This window comes from Nyctibius grandis, chromosome 12, assembly GCF_013368605.1.
Source record: "Nyctibius grandis isolate bNycGra1 chromosome 12, bNycGra1.pri, whole genome shotgun sequence".
NCBI classification, from domain to species: Eukaryota; Metazoa; Chordata; class Aves; order Nyctibiiformes; family Nyctibiidae; genus Nyctibius; species Nyctibius grandis.
Genome location: NC_090669.1, coordinates 17,420,215 through 17,428,210, shown reverse-complemented (window position 1 = coordinate 17,428,210; position 7,996 = coordinate 17,420,215).

Sequence of the window (7,996 nt, the reverse complement as noted above, 5' to 3'; positions counted from 1 at the left end):
TGAAAATGGCTCTGCTTTCTAGAAACCATTTGTTTGAGCTTCAAAGGAGAATCAGTTTCATTTACACCCATAACCCCCACTAGCAATGCAAAACTTTGAATTTATTATGGAAGAGGAGAAAAAAAAACAGAACCTAAGCATTTATCCTTGTGAGACCTAAAATTTCACCAGCCTCAAAAGAGGTCTCCAAAGCAAGCAGGATCCATCCCCCAGTGGTGCATATTTCCAGTGATGAACATGCAAGGGTGGTGTTTTCATCCTGATATGTGCAGATTTTGGGCCAAAACATCATCTCGGTTGCATAATGGGGTATTAGGGTGGAGGCCTTCATTTCCATACTGTTCAGATGATCTTCTCTATACAGGGAAGTGAGATGTTCTAATACCCTTATCTTACCTTACATAACTCCAGATGTTAATCATCAAAAAAAAAGATCCAGCCCTTTTTAATATTAGGGAATGAAATTATAAGGCTTGACTTAATTTTTCAGTTTTCTCTTGATAAACCTTGACTTTGAGATGCCACAGGAGGTGGATTCAGTAGACTTCTCAGTAACCTTCAGACGTAATTACATCAGCCTAAGTATTTATATTCATCTTTTCTTCTTATAAAACATTTTTGCATTAAGTTTAGAGTGGAAAAATCTTAAAAAATTAATTGGAAGAAAGTATTTGGTCCTCTTTTTAGGGAGAAGAAGGTAATATTTTTAAGAAACACAATCTGGAAGAATAATCAAAATACATTTATAGCATTTAGCAATAGTTTAATGAGTTTTCAGCTTTTACTTTTCCAGTCAACCAACTTCATCAGCCACCAGTACTTCTAAAAAGTGATTTGAAGTGATTATTCGCTTTGGTACTATTCCTCATTAAGAGCAGAGCAAATGCTTCTGAAAGCAGAGTGGAGGGGGTTTTCAAAGTGAAACTTTTTTTTTTTTTAAGTATGACTGCATATCTCTATAAAGTTGCTTATGGTTCCACTTTCCACACCCTATAAATAATAATAATGATTGAAAATAACAAAAGCTTCCCACTCAGACCAATTTACTGCAATTTTCCTTTCACCATCTTATTCAGTTTATTTAATCTTTAAGCTATCTCTGAATTGCCTCTGCATTTCAGACACATGTATGCAGGTAATTAGCATAAAAGCAGATATTGCACAGAATGATCAGGATTATCGGATACAGGCAGTTCTAATCTGTTGGTCCTTTACAGTTCCTTTTTAGATGCCCACTTTCTAATAACAGTAGAAATTTTTCAGAGGACATACTCTTAGTCTCCTTTCTCCAACCGAAGCAAGAAAATCTCGCAAGATGGGACTTCAGTGCAGAATGAGCACTTAAGGAAAGGCTCCAATCTGCATGCCACACCTCTGCCCTCTCTTGTATACAACGGAAAGCCCGTCAATGTTATTGTAAATCGTGATGGCTCAGTCCAGAAAAACCATATTTTGCACCTCATCTGGTCTAAATATTGAGTTTACGAGTGAATGTTGCTTTGCATTATGTGTTATAGATGCTTTATGTTTATTTAAGAACTCAGTTTGCAGGAATGTTTTCCAGACATGCGGTTTACCGCAATAGACAGTTGTTGATATTCTGATCCCAAGAGCATTAGAATATGTTTAGAAATTGCGACACTTTTAAAACCAGATGTTCTACATAAGCTACACAAAAAAAGGGGGTGGGGGAACAAATAGAACTGTCATTTGGCATGAAAACAGCCTGTGTTAAAGCAAAGGCAAACACATACCAAGTGAAATAAAAGTTGTGAACTGCCCTCAACCCTTTCCTCCTTTTGTAAGTAACCATTTTAACAAAAGATGGAAAATCCCAGCTCCCAGATGGTGTGGGAAGGGAGAAGGAAGGCTTTCAGATCCAGATTCGCATCTGAAGGAAGCTGCTGGATCTTGTTCCTGGGATGGATCAAAGCAGAATGACAGAGCTGGGCAACTTCAAGCAAGGAAAGAATGCAAATCTGGATTCAAAGAAATTCATTTTCTGTGCATTTCTAAAGGTAAATGATTGTCAATGAGGAGGCAAACAACATTATGCCCTGCACGGTGGATCGATGCAAAAAGGTTCCTCCCAACAGCTAGAGGATGGTGGCATGTGCTGCCCTGTCTTCCAGGGTGATTTGATGGAGACATTTCTGCAAACAGATGGGGGATCATCCTGCACTAGGCACAGTCTCAGAGACTGAAGTAGCTCAAAATGCCTCTGCTGTGGAAGCATGGTTAGGCAGCAGAACAATCAGGACTCACAGCAGTCTCCAGAAAGACTCTCTTTCCATTCAGTCTGTTGCTGTTTTTGCTTCTGACTTTGAATTCTTTCCCTTGTTTATTATAAAGCAGAAGGCAAAGGAGTTTCACATGCACCAACCTCAAAGAAGTTGGCTTGAGTCACGTTACTCTCTGAATTATTTTTCCCTTCCTATCACAAGTTAACATGCATTAGGATAATCAGTGATAACACTACAGGTCCTGACCTATAAAAATAAGAGCAACTGGCAGTCAAAAGAAAAGGAAACCAAGGCACCTCTGCTTTCCTTTACAACAGCATCTCACAGTGATGGAAACATGTTACCAACAAGTCTGGAGTAATTTGCACAAAACATAGTGGCTTAAGTAACTAAAATAATGCCCAAAGGTTGAAAATGTTGTAATATAAAAGTAATGTAATATCTGACAAACAGCCGTGTTCAAAAGCAGTTAAAGGAATGCTGTGAAGAAAACTGCTGTGCAAACATGGTTTCACCAGTAGGTTTCCTGAGCACTGAGAATTAGAGCCATTGGGACCCTCCTGTCTCTCTTCTGAGCTGTAGGAAAGCTACTCTGCACATTGGTGCTGCATTTTTGCAGTTCGGTTGACTGCATAGGAATAGGCTCATTTATAAGTCCGTGGTTTCATGGGAAGGCAATTTACTTAAGTTAGTAAAAGGCCCAAACTGCCCTGCCAGCTTAGTCACTCTACCTTCATCGAACAGAAGACTCCTGCTACCTTCAGTGGACGTTGGACCAGTTTGTTAGTCCAGCTTCAAAGAATCAACGCTGTAGTAGGATCTGCCCACTGACTCATTCTGCTCCTCATGAGTACCTGAAAAGCCAGCTCTGAAACCCTTACTAGGTCTGCCTCACCAAAGACAATTTATGGCGGAAGTTCATGTACATATTTATTTTGTTGCTAAAGAGTTTGCTGGCATACTTCAAAGTGTGGGCTATTGCCTGTTCAGGTTTATTGCCTGCTCGAGTGAATTATTGCCTACATGAACAGGCCTGCTGAGCAATAGTTCAAATTAAAACATGTCATTTATCATGTTCACACCAATCCAAAATGACCGCAAAACCCAAGGTGTAATTATTGCCAGGCTCTTACTGCAGAACTATCATAGCAAGTTCTCAACCAGTGTGGAATACTGGGTCCTCCCTTCAAAGGAAATCTGCTGCTTTCTTCATAATCAACAAATAGGACCCTAGCTTTAACAGTAATATTGTTTCAAATGCTGATATTCACCACTGAAACCAACGGTTCAAGTTGGACATCAGGAAGAACTTCTTTTCAGAAAGGGTTATTAGACATTGGAATGGGCTGCCCAGGGAGGTGGTGGAGTCACCATCTCTGGATGTGTTTAAGAAAAGACTGGCCATGGCACTTAGTGCCATGGTCTAGTTGACAGGGTGGTGTAAGGACAACGGTTGGACTCGATGATCCCTGAGGTCTCTTCCAACCTGATTGATTCTGTGATTCTGTGTAATGTGACATGGATCCCATCCAAGATTAGTTTTTCTGCAAAATTTTAGACCAAGGTTTTTCATTAAAATTTCTTCTAAAAACAAATCTTGCGCCTCTCACCAATATTCAGGAAGTAGATTGTCACAGCCTGAAACAATGGTGCTAGTTTTATTATCATTATTGTTATTGCTACTACTATTATTATTTTACCCCAATTTCAGAAAATAAATGAAAGCAGGATCTCAGTACCAGCATGGGCTGTGGACGCTCCAATGTGCCTACAGCTGTAGTAAACCAAGCCTGTACATCTGTGTTCTGCTCCATCCTCTTCGATCCCTGTTGCTTGCTGTGTCATCTTTTTATATTCTTTGATATATCCTAGGGTTTGTGTCCCATTTTAACCTAAAACTTGTAGGGCTAGGGCTGCAGCTGTGTATGGTATGTATATGAAGGCAGTGCAGAGCAGCAATATATATAGTGTGCTCTTCCCTCATGCCCCTCCCCAACCCTTCCTGGCTCATCTAGGGCTTTGGAGCTTTTTTTCTGGACAACGTAAAGCTTCTGAAGAAAGAGAGAAAGAAACCTTTTGTCTATGTTTTCACTGGACCATTGTAAATATATATTGTAAGGCTTTTTTTTTTTTTAATTAGTGTGAAACCAGAAAGGAAAGAGAATATTCAAACAAGAACCAAAGTATCAGAAAACAAAAATCGGAAGGGTTTGCTTTAATGAAAGAATTTTGTGATAGGTATGTTTTCTGTCTGTGCAAACACATAAGTTTAAGTAAGTACGGGGAAAGGGAAAAAACCAAAACATGGCTTTAGGGTCATCAGAACACCTCTCTGGGGTGCAATTGCTTGTGCACTGGGATTGAAGATGGACCAGGACTGCAACATATGGTCAGGCAGGCCAGAGTTCATGCCCAGACCTGGTTCTGAGCATCCTGATTCCTGTCTCGCTTCTCTGTGGACAGTACCAGGTGTCTGCAACTGAACAAGTCCCAAATTATGGAGTTTGCATCCTGATCTGAATTTTGCAACTCAAGCCTTCCTGTGGTTATACAGTCAGACAGAAAAGCCAACAAGCCAAGAGCAACGCCTAGTCACCGACTTTGATCTAGAAATAGTTATTATCCAGCTATCTCCATTACAAAACATCCAGTTTGCTAAACCTGGGTTATCTACTGATTTGGCTTCATTTGATAGACAAGAGCAGGTCTAGCATGGGAGAGCTTCACATCCCGAAATGATGCATCTTTCAAAAAACTGATAAGTGATAAATCTTGCAAAACCTGTGAGTAGGAAATGACATTTCTGTCCACCTCCCAACTCCGTCTCTACAGTTAATCCTAAATAGCACCACTGGCAGCCTTTGCAGATGAGATGGAAAAGTGAGTGAATTAATGCTTTGCCCTGCAGAGCTGAGACTCACCAGCGGGCAGTGAGAGGAAACATATACTTCTAATGATAAGTACATCAGTGCGGTTACGCAGAGGATTTCAGTTTCTCAAACTCTAAGCTTATGCAGATTTTTTCATGAGGGTAAATGACTTATTTTCAAACAATTTCTTTGAATTTCTTTTTCTTGGAAGCATAGTGGGAAGTGACTTAAAAAGGAAGTAACTTTGAATTCTCTCCTTTTCGCTCTAGATTAGAAGAAACTCTTCTTTCTCTGAAAAGTGAATTTGGGTCACAGTGCAGTAGCGTTCAGTCCTCGTGCTGAATTACTTGCTGAACATGTGGTAGTGTTTTCGACATGGTCTGTGAACTAGGAAGTAAGCTGAGCTCACCCAACCCATTTCTTTTATGGCTTTACACAAGTAAATAAGTATGTTTTCAGCCACTCAACACAAGAATGGCTTGCAAATTGCAACCGCCATTGCCTGGCAGGTTAAAGGTTAAGCTTTTCAACAGGTCAGACTACAGTGCTAATTCACCTCAGTAGTGAGTCCCAGGCAGCCTGTAATGCATATTTGTGGTGGTTGTGTTTGTATAACATGCACATAAAATGAAAACCGTATGACAGAGGTTAGTCCTCTTAAATGGTTGTCACATTGGCTTGGGTAACTTTCGTACAGTTATCCATATGCTAGCCAAGATTCTGGTGGTATTTTCCTATAAATTTTATTGACGTAGTGAAATAAATTGGGTAATTTCATAGCTATTATAATCAGCCAGTGGCCCAAGCAATGCACTGCTTTGTTTATCATGAAAATGTTGCTAACTGGTCTGGCCAGGTTCAGCTTCCAGTTGGTGGCCCTCTTCCAAAGGTGGAAAACCCCCTTTTCTGACATAGAAGGTTCAGACAGGCAATCCTTGCTCGATCCACAAAAGCACCGATGCTGTGGGCTGAGGGCTCAGCTGCTGTCACCAGATATATCTCCTGAATGTTACACAAATAAGGAGCTTGCAAGAGCTTCTTGAGTTCAGTTCACGACTGCCAAAGCTTGGATTAAATGAAATGTCTAATTAGGATCCTAAATTAGGCACATAAGCTCCCTTATATATTCAGTTGGGAGAGACAGGCACTCCCAGAGATACCTCAGGGAAAAGCATTTGTCCTGTGTGGGTGCCTGTCCTTCCATTGGCTCTAAAAGGAGCCCAAGGTAACAAATATCCTAATGCAGGCATCTTAGTTGGGCACTTGTAGTGCTATGGATCTGGACCTCGATAGCTACACATCATGGCAAAAAGTCACTTCAAATTGCTTCTTTAAAGGATGTATATTTTTATATGACCTCATGTACTACTTGGTGGACAGCCATTACATGCAGGCATAATCCTGTGGATAGTACTGCCGATACTAGTTCAGCAAGCCAAAGATCTGTGTGTCTGAATGACCAAAAGAAGTCATTTACTGTCTTTTGTTGGCAGAGAAGTATTAAAATTTCCTTCTCTGCAGGGCAGGAAGAGCAGACACAGCCCTGGCCTTCCTCTCCCAGATCCTTCCTGACCAAGATGCCCTTCTCCAAGGGAGGAGCCGTGACCTTCAAAGGCCATGTCTTGGCACATGAGGACGTGCTCATGTGCATAGCACACATTCATTGCTCAGTTACAAAACAGGTGAATTAAAAACCTTACTGTATAGGTCAGTTTTGAGAGATTTCTGCTGAAAGGTGAAATATATAGCGAATAAAAGAAAAACCTGCGAGTGTGCATAGGAGGAGACAACTGGGATGTTTTGGGAAGCTCCCTTTCGCAGCTCCCAGAATTCCTCTACATCCCTGAGAAAAGAAGATGAGTGGTCCCCATCTTTGGTGAAATGCTTGGTGGAGCTGGCAATATCACTCCAGTTTAACACTGACTGTAAATGATGCTTACATTTCAACAGCATTTTTTAATAATATTTTTCAGAAGTATAAGCTAAAGGAGTTACTTTCCACCAGGGTCATGGAGAGTTCACTAAATGCTGATAGACTGTGTTCTGTATTAATGGTGCTAAGCTAACTGCCTCACAGAACTGCTAGAGCCCTTTATTTAAAGAAATAGCACTGTATTTCACAAGAAAATATTTTCAAAGCTTTCCCTAGTCATAATTTGTCTAAAGAGAGACAGGTCTAATTATTTGGAATCTGGAAGGCCCAGTATTGGACGTGTTCAATAAGATACATGCTTTATTTGAATATACGTTTAGAGCAGTCTGCAACACAGATCATTAAAGCATTTTGTTTTCTCTTTATTTAACAGAATATCAGCAATTAGCTTGTTCAGCTAATTATTGGATTTTATAACTGACTCTTCAAAAACAGCTACGAGGATTAGGTTGTACCTTTATACAGAGCTGTGTGTAAGAGGTTTCACGCGGCAAGAGGAGAATCACTGTGTGGGTCGCAATTTCTTTTCTTCAGCAAGGGGACGGGATCTGCAGCTCATCTGTATCAATTCATCTATAGCAGCAAGCCAGGTGACAGATCTGGGAGTTATCCCTGGACACGGGACGTTTGTTCATCAGGCCAAGAGCCGGAGGCCTGTATCTGGCTGTAGGTAAGTTTCTTACTCCCTTGCATGAGTAATGCAAGTCAGAAACGAGTCCTTGCTGGTACTTATGCAAATTCCATAGTGGTGATGGTTTGAGAAGTGTGGTACTAGTTAGAAACCGGTTCTTGTTACAGTCACAAATGTGAAGTGACCCTAAAGCAAAATTACTAGGAAAGTGATGTAGATTAAATAATGAAGGAATCACTAGGAGTAAATTCTTCCTAAGGCAGTACAACCTACTGAAGCCCATGTGATTGCACTGAGAATTAATACCTTGACTCCTCAT